General features: G+C 41.9%; 1 protein-coding gene across 5 annotated transcripts in view; it reads right to left on the bottom strand.

The window, feature by feature from the left end:
• The window catches only part of ripor2 (RHO family interacting cell polarization regulator 2), a 54,474-nt gene that overhangs the window by 28,268 nt on the left and 12,505 nt on the right, over nucleotides 1–13,701 (bottom strand). Inside the window, exon 1 of one of the 5 annotated variants that reach the window (XM_054606206.1) lies at nucleotides 13,317–13,552. The exons of the other annotated variants lie outside the window; for them this stretch is intronic. The gene's annotated coding sequence lies outside the window, so the exon portion shown is untranslated. Of the gene's footprint in view, nucleotides 1–13,316; nucleotides 13,553–13,701 lie in introns of those variants that run through there. 5 annotated transcript variants of the gene reach the window in all.

Below are 13,701 nucleotides of genomic sequence, written 5' to 3' on the forward strand. Positions count from 1 at the left end.
AAAACTAATTAAAAATCTTCACACTTATAATCACATTAATCATTCTGAGCGTCTCGTCTTCTCCTCAGGTGTGGCTCCACAAAACACACACTCAAACGTTGCTCATTGTGCCCACATCACTCATCTTTGATACAAAACTTATAAACAGCTGTACGCACACACACAAACACACACAGTTAACTCTTGAATAATCCTCTGAGAGTGTGTATGTGCTCATTCTATGAGTGTGTATTTATGTTTAAAAGAAACATCAGCCCGCAGTGCATATTAAGAACAGGAGCCTAATTCTTAATGTCTGTATAAATTAGCCTCACCATGGCAACAGCAGACAAAATGGGATGAAGTGTGTTACGTAAAACAACGCTTATGAGAGCCAACTGCCAAGAAGTAGGACACACGCCCTCGTGTTACAGGGCCGAGGCTTTTAAAGCACCAATACTTAATTTGGAAAAGACGTTTTTTTATATTCGGAACGTTTACAGATGTTTTAAATGGCGTCAAAAGCGTCCTTAAACTCCCTTTCATTCTTTTCTAATTGTGTTTCTTTGTATTTAATGAGGCAGGAAATGCAGATAAAAATAGGAAGAAATTAAAAGAATAAAGCAGCCAGGAGATGAGGAGAGATTTGACGGGAGAAAAGTGTATAAATAGACGCAGCAGTCCGGTTACAAGATACACACAATGATGACAAAAGAACAAATGCAATAGTTATGCTGCTCAGTCATCACTTGATGAGCCCATGTTTGTGTGAACTGGTTCAGTGAGGAGGGTAACTGCTGGTGTGGCTCCAAACTGGGCTAAAAGTGGCTGCAGGCTTCCAGCCCTAAGCCAACACATACTACATTGCTTCTTTCTGTCTTATTCCTGTAATCCTGTTCAAAACTGAAAACAAGAGTCTGGAAACTTGACAAGGCTTGGTTTTGTTTCTGCATGAGCACATCGCCTTGTAATCAACCTCTCAAGTGTCTCAAACACGGTCAAAAAGAAACTAAGGTAGCTTCACTTTGGTCTGTTTATATTATCACGTATTAAACTACAAAACTAGTCCATATAAATCAAAAGTTTCTTCAAGTATTCCCCAGAAAAAACAAGTTAAGATTTAAGACTTGCAGCAAGACATCCTGACATTTCAACTCTTTACAGATTACAAACTGTCTACATAATTCCATGCATGCCTAAAGTGCATAAGATTAATTTTGAGATGAAAGGCAGCATGTTTTAATCCCACCTTCATCATGTGTCCCATTAACCTGTTGACCGTTTTGAAAAGAAGATTTTCTAAATCCAAAAGTTCCCTGCAGGTAAAGTGTGTGACACTGACAAATCTGCCTGCAGAACACACACCAACGCATAATCACTGCACGGTTATGTTTATGAAAGGTGAAACCAGAGTGGCGCACATGCAAATGTGATTCTACAGTCCTATACAGCAGAAAGATCATAATATTGCTTCTTGACTGACTCCAGGTTTATAGCTATTTATAGTTACTTTAAAGGCAAAATGACTCCAGGAAAAGCCAGCCTCATTGTCAGTTCTGAGGAAAAGTTTCACCGGAGGAAGGAGCGTTTATTCATCTTCACTACAAGTCTCCTCAAAAGAAAAAGGGAGGAAACTGTTTTTAGATGACAGTGCTGAAGAAACATGCCAAGGTCACCTCGTGAGGTGGCAATGAAATACCTTAAATGATAAGGATGGTTCACAGAATAGTTAGCCGAGTTTAATTCCAGCAAAACACTTTGATTGAGAAGGGATCAGACCTGGAGAAAGTTTGACGTACAGTAGTTTATTCATCATGTGAAATGTAGGAAATGAAAGCTGCTATTGTCAATATTTTTATATAACCAATGGATTAAATTACAATGTGTATTTAAAAAAGGTGCTGCTTGTGGTGACAAACCCAGAGATAATTATCCCCCAACTCTGCAGTTCACCTTAGGTCTACTGAGCTTTTAAGCAAATTTCAGCTCAGTGTTCGGTTTTCAGACCCACAACTTTACCGTTTTAGTTCACTCCCATATGTGTCGTTTTCAGCGGCAGCAGCAGCCAGCTGCTCTCTGACAAAGCTCTACAAACCCACGGTACACGGTACCTGCTCATCATCACAATGCAAACAGACACAGTTGGTGACTTAGCTAGTGGGCATAGTGGAGCATTTAGCAGCTAAAGGGCCAAACATTTCCCTCAACAGTTAGAGGAGGACAAAGCAGAGCTACAAGGAGAGTGAATATTGGCTGTTCATTCATCAGTTAGACACTAAAATGATCAACAAATGAAGGATTATGTTGCTTCGCATCTGCTGGATGTCTAAATAGAACACAGTTTCCTAACATGTTAGCCTGATAAGCTTAAAAGGGGACAGCTTATTTTCTTCGCACAACGTGGGCAAAGAAATATGTTAATGCAGCTTTAAGGGTTTGTGATCACTATTGCTCCAAAACAAGAAAAGTGTATAGTTATAGGTGAAGTTCATACATGTGGGCAAGTAAAATGAAACGCTGAAAACAATCTCCTCAAGTCACCCGACTTCACACGTGTAAACTCCCTCTGGTTACCAGTATACAAAATATGCATTTCCACACAGTCACACGCGGACAGGAAGATGTTGTAAATAACTTGACCTGTTGACAGTCAGGAATTCACCAAAAGCTTTGAACCTGAGAGTACAGACCATGTTATGGCTGCAGTCACCTGTATGGTGATAATTAACATTTTTACACTCTGACTAAAGACTAAGAGTCACCAGCTTTTGGTTCCAGCAATCCCATCTCAGACAAAACACACAAAAGAAACAATAGGCAGTACAAGTATGTCAACACCTCCTGTGTGATGCAGGTATGCAGCAATGATACCTCAGGTACAAAAAGAATCAATAGCTTGGTCAATAGTCACCTCTACAGATGTGAACAACAACAACGCCTCTTTGTTACATGTTGAATGGCCACAATGGTGGAAAATTCCTGAAGAAGCGCAAACATTTGACAAAAACCATGAACTGACAAGTGGCAAAGACAAAGTAACTGTGAACCCATTTCACACGAAAGCTTGCGTGACCCCCCCAAAAAATGTATAACTAGGAGGGAGGTCCGAGGGCACGGACCTCTGACAAGGCCGTTTACATACGTGTGAAATAATGAGTGTATTCACTTAGTAATTCGGATCCGCTCCAAAATATAACAGGTTCTCTTCCACAAAGTTGAATGAAAATTGTGCCAGTAGTTCTTCCATAATCCTGCTGAGAAACAGACAAACAAACAAACTGAACTGAAAACATAACCTCCTTGATGGGGGTAATTTTTTGAACCATTAAGCAAATTTGGCAAGTGATTTGATTTCTGTTTATAAAAAAACTGGAGCTATTTACTGATGAAGAAGATTGCAATGACGGTTTCATGTCTGTCTGGTTGGCTTAGCTTAGCACAAAGACTGGAAACAGAGGGAAACCGCTAGCCTGACCCGGTTAAAAATATCACGAAATCACCCTACCAGCACCTCTAAAACTCGCTCACCTTTTTTAATTTTTTTATCTCATTTGTTTAACCCTGTTGCCATTACTCATACTAAGCTACTGCTAGCAGTGGCTTCATATTCATCAAGAGTGGTATTATTCTTCTCATCCAACTCCTAGCCAGAAAGGAAATAAGCATTTCTCTCCAAATGAAACATTTGTTTTTGTTAATTTATGCGTCACCCCGTGTATCAGGACCTTATCTAGACCAAACTAATCAAGCAGCCTGAAACCCTGACCCAAATATCCAAATCTTCTGATCTCAGACATCCTCCCATGGCGAGTGATTTAACAAAAAAACAACCAAAGCTTTTTCAGGTCAACATTCAAATAATGTTAACTAGAATCAGCTGATGGTCGATTCAGTCATCTGATGTGGTTTATTACCAGACAGATTGGGAAACTGGACCTGATGCAGAGGGGACGTGACTGTTGTGTGACTGCTTAAGTATGTGAATCGAACAGAGTGCGGTGTGTGTGTGTGTGTGTGTGTGTGTGTGTGTGTGTGTGTGTGTGTGTGTGTGTGTGTGTGTGTGTGTGTGTGTGTGTGTGTGTGTGTGTGTGTGTGTGTAAGGAAGGGGCCAGTGCCAGGTCCATCACATGAAAGTCGAGACAGGTCAGAAATGTTGCCAACAAGCTGCAGAAATAAACACACGCAATATGGGTTTTAGAGGCCAGTGTTGGACTTATGTGTCACCTCAATCTGTACATGTAATTAGTGTCTTTATATCCTTCTTTTAAGCCATCATGTTTAACAAGAACCAAAGCTTGTTTCTGTCCACCTCTGTGACATTTCCCCAGCGTTCAAAAGGCCCCTTCTGCTCTTTAACCCCAGTGTGTGTTTGTGTATTAAGTACATTCACGTCATAAGTGTCCTTGTGGAGCAGTGCATGCAGGAAAAAATTAAGGCCAGGGTATGAGGTGGCATTTAAATGTACAGATGACCAGATTAACTGAGTCGTGTCTGGACTGAAGCTACATCCAGGCAGCTGATGCTGACATTTCAGCAGGGGATCGCAGTGTGTAATCACTTGTGAGAACTGTAAACCAAGCCATTAAATGTACAATCCAGATTAATGGACTCAGAGATTACTTTTATGACATTCAATACAATATTAGACAGCATGGTAGAAAGCAACAGCAGTTGAGAGACAGGAGCTTAAGACACAAGCACATGGTGTGTCTGTTGCTGTGTCGACACCCAAAGTCATTAAGTGATGCAGTCAAATGTCACCAGCAACTCTGATAACGCTGCACATCCACATCCACCATGTCACCAGCCTGATCCTCTCAGTATCAATGCTGCTTTGCAGGGATTATGAACAAACAATCAAGCAATAATAAAACACATCAAATAGATGTATCAGATATAGCCTGTCAATCAAAGGCACTGATGCCCAGGTATCAGTTTATATTTGAAAGCCTGTAGTCTAGTTTGCTGCCATGTAGATCCATTTAACTGTTTCCAGACAGAGACACCGTAACACAGCATGCAGCTTCTGAATACAGCATTTTTGGCTGCAGGGATTTCAAGATTATGTGCATCACACAAGTAGAAAAGGCTTTGCTGCTGAGCTCGTGAGACCCTGAAGGGCTGGAGGTGGAGCCCATCTAAACTTATTGAAAGTCTTACTGACTATGTGTCATATTTGTTAAGTGTTAGTTCATCAAGCTGTCTTGTCTGCTTCTTGATAATATAAAGAACTTTGTGGCTCCAGAGGGATCAGTGAAGTCAGACAAATGTCCTCAAGTGATGTCACTTGAGTCAGTGTTGGTGTGGCCTGAAAGATAGAAAATGAAATAAAGCCGGGAGTGTGGTCTGAAAGAAGTGATCTTATCAAACCTCTACAGCTGGCTCCTCACGCTTGAGAATCAATTAGCTGAGCATAACACATCATAATCTCCAACTCAGCCGTCTCCCATTGAGTTGCATTCTGGGTAATGTAGGCATCAGGTTGACTATAAAGGAGAATACATGTAATAAAAAAAGACCCTGCTCGTGGTTCTGCTTCACTGAATATGATTATTTCTTTTTGTTTAAACAGTCCATCGTGAGTCCGACAATGACATCAACTGTTTTATAGCTGCTTGGGAATATTTATGTCACATTGTCTGTGTAGCTAAATTTAACCAACAAATTAGTAAATTAGGTCTGATAAACGTCTGCAGCCTCCCTGTGAATTTGGGCCGGCATGAGAACCAGCTGCCCACCTGCTCTTCTTCTTTGATTTGTCCATTATGTTCGAGTCTGATTGAAAGTGACCACCTATGCTGCAGCGCTGGAATGCAGTAACCATAACAGGATTTCGCCAGTTATTTCAGCTCCATTTGTTATTTTTTGCATGAAAAGAAATACAACATTCTTTTCACTGCTTAGCTGTTACTGTGATAATACGAGCTCACAGTGCTGTACAGCCCTGTGTGAATTAGCCAACCATGGGAAAACTGCCAGCTTTGTCACAATTCATAGTGGGAAGGTGGCAGGACTGTGAGGTTAGGTGAGCTCCTTGTCTTCAGGAAACAGCTGTACTTACATAGATGACACAAAATGTGTGAAAAACTGCAATACTTGCATTCTTTGAATTCAGGAAACAGACATTTTTTGCTACAACTGTAATATTAGTCTATGACAGCAACCAAACAAACACACTAAGGTCTACATCCATGATCCTTCATGTCTTTTGTTTCTAATGCTTACTGGTTATACTTCACAGTCCAGCCTAAAATGTACACTCTCCCTTACCAGCAATGCATTAAACACCGTAGATGTGATTTTCAAACAGAAGTCATGGTGGATTTCTGTCCCACTCATTCCTCTTGCAGCCTTGACTTAGCCATTACCATAATGCTAACGATAACAATTTACCGACCGGCTGGGCAAAAAGAAAAACACACGGCTGAAGCAAGACAGAGAAGATGACAGAAAAAGACACTCCCACATATTCCTTAAATTAGCTCTTACTGGCAGAAAAATACACCGGGGAGAATTATTTTTCCTCTACTCCCTAAACTGTGGTTTCACAGTTAAATATTTCAACTGACTGTGGAGATTATCACGCTGTCTGGGTTAAATGCAGCAGGGAGCCGGGCACTGATGTGCATTTTGCTCTGCTATCATGGCCACTTGAAGAGCATTAGACTGGAAATTAAATCATATTGGACATTGAAGTGGCAAACAGACAGTAAAGAGCACAGCAACTGCTTAAAAGTTCAAATAACTAGAGTTTATCATTTTGATTATGAAAGTAAGCGCAGTTCTAAAGAGAGTCGGGATATAAAGATAGAGAATGAAACAGCAAAAACAAATAACACAGAGAGCGACAGTAGAGACAGAGTTGTAGGAAGACAACAACAGAAAACTGGATGATTCAGTCACCAACGGAGAGATCAAGCGAGTCTGTACATCTGTGGACGATGCTGCAGATAAGCATTAATACAGGCATGTCATCAACTGCACCATTTAAAAAGCCGATAATCATGTGAACTCATTCACCTGCCCACTCACTGACCCCTGCCTCCACACACAGCTGTTCACATACCTCACATACACTGGTAAGACACATCTGGTCACACTGAGTTCTCCTGTATGTATTACTGCCTTTCTTTATTCAGTTTTTTCATGGCGTGTCAGCTTTTATCTGCAGTGTAAGACCGAGGCCGAGCAGGGAAGATGAGAGGGAGAGAGGGGAGGACATGCAGAAAAGGTCAAGAGACACTCAAAAACACACTGTGTTCTCAGTGTGCTGTAGCTAAGTAAGCATAAGTGCTTACAGGGAACATGCAGCTGAATCACTTAAAGCGTGATTGATCATTTTAGATCATATTTATCACAGAAAAATACAAACCGCTTAGCTTCAATATAATAAGGGCTCAAGTGAATCATGTCCAACATAATCCAAGTATTTGGTAGCCAAACAACATACTCTCATATCTACAGGGATATCCCCTGTAATTTTTCAGTGCAAGCCTCAGTATTTGTAAAAGTCTCGAAGGAAATCAACAGTCCTTGGCCTCACATGCTCTCTGTTTAATCACCCTACAAAGTTTAAATGCTGTTTTTATGAGCACAACTGAATTTATTTTTGACCTTTTCCTTTACAACACAGCTAAAGAAAGACAAAAAAATTCAATCTTCCAGTTTGATGTGACATTTAGTGATCACAAGCCATCCAGTGGTACCACGTCGCAGGCTGCAACTAATTATTATTTTAATTATTGATTAGAAAGTTGATTATTTTTGGCAATGCCAAATGCCCATTGCATGTTTACCAGACAATTGTAGATATCCACCAAACAAAAGTCTGGTGATTTATAATGCTAATAAAGTTGTTGCTGAAAAGTCGTCTAGGACGCGTGTGGCTCCGGCGGAGAAAGCAGGGAAGATTCTGGAGGAATAAAACCTGCTACCACCAGTCACATTTTGGAGCGGTTTATTAGAGGGAGGAGAGTTCAGAGATTATATTTCACTATGTTCAGTGCCTCTCTAAAACAAGAAAACATTAATTTACTCTTAGATAGAGACATTTTCTGACGATCAACTCATCAATTGAGAACTGACCATATCGACTGCATTTCCGGCTACAACAGTGACATTTAATGATGGTACCCAAATTACACTCCTCACCCCAGGTAGCTGTGACCTTTAAGGACATTGTTGCAGGAGAAGAAGCACAGTTTAAAGAGTAAACGTCATCCTGGCAACGACTGGAGAACAACCAAATAAGCAGAGGCAGAGGAGACAGGAGCCCGAGAAGAAAAGTGCAGCACTGATTGTTGCTGAGAGATCAATCATGATGTTGACAGCACATGTACAACTTATTACAAGTAACTATGAAGAAAACTGTCAGGCCTGCTGGCACTAGATGTGTCGCACAACAAAATTGTATCTGCATGTTGTTCTCATGCTGGCAAACAAAGAAACAGACATGAAACCATCATGACACACAGACGTGAACCAATAGCGTCTCTTCCAGCTGCTGGACGCTGCAGAGGGAGCTCACAAAATACCAAAACAGACAGATTATCAGCTTAAGACCCTAAAACGCTTATGGCAATCATAACACTACTACAGCTCCCAGCTGCTCCACCCAGAGGTGTGTGTGTGTGTGTGTGTGTGACGTCAATTGTAGATGTGACATGTGGTGCATATGTGTTCCCTCATAGCATGGTAACACATTTGGTGGAGAGGATTAATGGGGAACTACTACCACACACACACACACACACACACACACACACACACACACACACACACACACACACACACACAAACAAAGAATGACGTGCTGATCTTCTAAGAGACAACAAGGGAGTGGGGGTGAGGACGGGTTCAAACCATAAATTCTCCGTCTGTATCCAGGAGGAGAGAAGAAGGGAGGGGTGGACAGATGGGAAGGGACTGTAAGAAACAGAGGAGGGTGGAGGAAGGGAGGGATGGAAAGTGATTGAAATAATCAAGTACTAAAAGATGGAAAACCCAAGGGTGAATCGGCAACCATTTCCATCGATGCACCCCCCCCATCCCCACACTCTCACACAAAAACATCCATTAGCAGCACATAATTGTTCCGGTTATCATTTTTCATAGATCGCTTACCTCTTACTCATGCTGTCAGCAGAGGAGGAAAAAAAACACACAAACACAAGCACTCACTTACACAAACATGCACTTATGTGCATGTGAGTGTTTCAGGATACACTGACGTTCATATGATACACATATACTAGCTTCCGGTGGGCCATACATACTCTCTCCTCACTCTCATTCACAGCTGTCTGAGCCACAGCTTGTGGTTAAGCAGCATTGCCCTCAGTAACTATTCTATAGATTCATGCTCACTGATGTACAGCTGAGAATACTGGTTGAAGAAGAGGAAGGCCTGTGGGGATAGCTTCATTTTATTTCACACTTTAAAAGCAAGATAAGAGTCTAAAGCCACACTAGCTCCATGAGGCTTTAGGCTAGGGAGGCGGAATGCTAAGGTCAGCATGTCAACATAATAACAATGACAAAGCTAACATGTTGATGTTAAGCAGGTGTAATGTTTACCTCTTTGGTGATTTTTAGTTAACTTCAGTGTGAGCCTGCTAACATTAGCTAATTAGCACTTAGTTCAAACTACAGCGGAGGCTGATGGGAATGTCATTAGTGTGCAGGTGTTGGCGCTTGATGAACAGTCGAGGGGGTTCACTGACTCGAGGATTCTCTCTCCGGGGACCCTGAACGTCTGTAAAAACAATGGAATTCTTCATCTTGTTTCTCTTCTTCCTCCATTCCCGTCTCGCCTCTCACTTCCACTCCTCATTCCAGCCAGCTAGTCGTCTCCACTGTCCCAGTCAACCCTCCACTCCCTGCCTCTGCCCCTCCCTCCACATACCATTTAACCCCAGTGTAACAACCACAACCCACCTATTTGACACTAGGAATTCCCAACGCACATAAAATACCTCCCACCCCCACAGAGGAGGCCGTAATCGTAGAGTAGGACATGTCGGGACAGGGGAGAAAGCCCAGACCCCCATCTTGAGACCAGATAACCTCTGACTCGGAGCAGACGGGAGAGCCTCTTTATCAGACCCTGGTGTCACTAAACCACAATATAAATGGAGGTTTCTCACATTTAACTCTGCATGTGATGAATCACTTTGCCCAAACAGACTTGCAAGAGAGGAGGGAAAAGTTGAGAAGTAACTCTGTTTCAAAAATAATACCAGTTTGTATGCACTGTGAAAACAACTGTCTTCCATATCAATGAACAAAATGACCCAGTTTCCCCAAAGGTAACATTAAAGTTTCATCAGAGAACAAAATCAACTTCTTGCCTGCAGCTTACCAAAGCAGCTTCTCAGGCGCAGACTAGGGGTCGAGTTAAATTTGGATGTCTCAGCAGGATAAACTCAGCTGGAGAGTTGACTTCATTATTTAAAATAAGTTTTTATCATTTAACTCTCACATTAAAATATTTAACAAAACATTCAGCAGCCTACACGCCTCATGAAATAACTATCAGCTGTGAAAACTTAAAGGAGGCACTCCTCCTGTAAGAATGTAAGGCCTACGTTTCCCCCCAAAACCACACATGTAATCACAGATGGAAAGACATATGTATGCGCGAGCAACACATGCTGCACACACGCACACGCACACACACACACGCAATATTCCCAAGAAATACAAGTGGGTGTTCTTGCAGAAAGGAAAAGGTCAAGTGCTCCGTGTGTGAGACCTCAATAGACTTTAAAGCACTAAAGTCTTCATCATGGCCGCCAGCACAAAGCACCTCCCGGTCATATTTCTTCTCCTTTTTTTGGATGGCTGTTTAAATAGCCTTCATAATCTGCCTCTATTGAATTAACTGTGTGAGACGGCCAATAAGGTAGCTGTTAAGCGATGGCACTACAGGAAAAGTCATAGGATCACCGAAGTCATTTTGATTTTTCATCCAGAAATCATGAATATCTGTACACAATTCAACTCAATCCATCCAATTGTTGTTGAAATCTTTCAGTATCGATCTGCTATGTAATGTTTTTATTTCAGTTGGTGGATCACATGCTCCACATTGGAAACGTTGAACTAAAAGGAACTTAGATGATTTGTCAACTAACCGTGTAGGTGTAGGTTCAATACAAACATGTGAAGATTATTTGCTTTAGTTTCTCTTCTATGTTAAAAATCAGATCTTTGGGGTTTGGACTAAACAAGATATTTGAAGAGGTCACCTTGGACTCTCATTTTTCATAATGTTCTGCCATTTTATAGACAATTAATCCAGAAAGTAATTGGCAGATTTATCCATAACAAAACTAATCCTAGGTAACTCATTCAGGTGTTGCTGACTTTCTTTAAAATCCCATTCAATCCCCATCAACATTTGCAGTGTTGGGTTTTAGCAGTTTAGGGAAAAACAACCAACAAATCGAGGAGCCTCTGAATTTCTTCCAAACCACACAGTCATAATTCCTTTAATGAGACTTTGGAGAGAAAGCGGAGGAAATGAGTGCATGGGTGTGTGTGTGTGTGTGTGCTTGTCCCCGCATGAGTGGAGACAGAAAAAAGTAGGAGAGTGAAAAGAAGGAGGGAGAATAAAGAAGGCTGAGACTGAGGGAGCAGATGCAGGGAATGAAAAGCCGGCTGGGGTAAAGTAGAGGGAAGGTGAGCGGAGTCTGGGAACAGACGCTGCTCTCGCATCCCTGCAGCCCGTCTCGGCTTGGCACAGGCACACTACCCCCTCGTCTCCAGCCCCTTTCAAACAGCTTAGCCATGGCCCAAACAGGCTGGCAGGGAAGCAAAGCACTTCCACTTAACCATATCAAAGTCAGCCTGGCGCTGCTCTGAAAGAGAATTTAGCCCTAAAAAAAAAAATGCCTTTTTTCTCAGAAACAGCAGGAGCAGCCGGGGAAAATCCTCGCTGCAAGCTGCATGCTTATTTGGGTGGAAGATTTTCTTGTTGTTTTTTGTTTTTATTTCCCAGTGTATTGGAACTGGCTGAGAATCGTGAACTTGTGATAGCTTGACAAATTGTTGCTTTTGATCAACTTGGAGGACATGCAGCTGAGAAGATAACGTCAGCTCAGTTGGCATACTTTTTAAAAGGAGGGGATTTTTAAATATCAAGGAATTCACACTTGTCCCTCAGTAGGTTGGCTGTTTTTACAGCTCAGAAAGCACAGAAAAAAATGAGTTATTTGCAGACCATCTGGCAGGTAGAAATCTTCTAACAACTGGATACATCTCCTGACAGAACAGTCAAGGCTGCTCACTTTGCAAACAGCCAGACTTTCTTCAGTGCTGCTGCTCTGGTTCAGCTGGCAGATCCACTGTGGGTGGTATCAGCGTACAATACATGACAAAAGACTGATGCCCTTTGACCTCCATCCTCAACAAACCTGGAAGGTTAAAATCACTGACCTAATTCTTTCATGTTTCACATGCGCATCCCAAGGGTGTGAGTGTGTGTGCAGGAAAGTACACACCTCCAAGGACAGATACATACATGAACAAGCTGCATAACATTACCCCCAACTGAAACTTGTTTATTGTGTCTCCAGGAGACACAATAAGCAAGTTCAGAGCCTGACACTACTCTTTAAACACGTCATCTGTCAATTCACAGATTTGCTATTTTGGAGTCTGATTTCTTCAATTAGATGCGACAAACATGGACCAGTAAACAATTTCAACTAGGGCTTTGGAAAATATCAATATTATAGTGATATTGTGATATGAGACCAGATATTGTCTCAGATTTTGGATATCAAAATATCACATAAGTGGGGTTTTTTCTGGTTTAAAAGGCTGTCATACAGTCTTAACCAAACAGGCTGTTCTTGCTGTTCTATTATTGGTCTTTCCCACTGAGCCATTTTATCCACTTTACTTTATCAAACACATCATTGTGTTAATATTCTGTGAAAACACCATTGGTCAACACTACAATATTGATATCGAGATATTTAGTCAATAATATCATGAATGATTGACTTTCATTTTTCTCCATGTTTTCAGAAAAGCATCGCCAAAACAAGAACATTATGAATACTGTCTGATCCTTTGCCCTATCCAGATATGTATGTCACGAAAACTGGACTTATAAATCGGTGTTTTATGTTTATGTTTATAGGTTTATCCTCCAATAAGTTGCATCTATGGTGAACTGTGATCCACTAACCTACTGCCCCGGAGAACAAGACGCGTTTCCCCCACATCTGAGAGAAAGCGGCTGATTTCTGAATGAGCACCACACAAGCTATGTGTTATTGTCCGTTTTCAGTCTCGTTGAAGTTGCACTGGTCGATTAATCAACTTACCTCTGCAAAACTCTCAGTGGCGTCTCTGGCCGTCTACCTGCGCCTCTCCATCCATGCGTCAATAAAAAAAAAGAGAAAGTGCTCGGTCGCTTTAAACGCAGATGTTTTCGCGATGTGGATTAAAGGTTAAAGCAAATCTCCCACAAGAATGAACCGGCCGCCCGGATGAGCGACGTCTGTTCCCCCGGCTAGACTCGGTGCAGCCGCCGTCCAAACACTGAACCCCCTCTCACACATTCCACTTAGTGTTTGCGGCGCTCCGCCTGAATAACGGCGAGCCAATCAGAAGCGGAGGATGTCACAGGGGGCGGGGCCAGGCTGTTGTGAACCCCAATGTGTGTGTGTGTGTGTGTGTGTGTGTGTGTGTGTGTGTGTGTGTGTGTGT

The sequence above is a fragment of the Anoplopoma fimbria genome, chromosome 10 (assembly GCF_027596085.1).
Source record: "Anoplopoma fimbria isolate UVic2021 breed Golden Eagle Sablefish chromosome 10, Afim_UVic_2022, whole genome shotgun sequence".
Taxonomy (NCBI): domain Eukaryota; kingdom Metazoa; phylum Chordata; class Actinopteri; order Perciformes; family Anoplopomatidae; genus Anoplopoma; species Anoplopoma fimbria.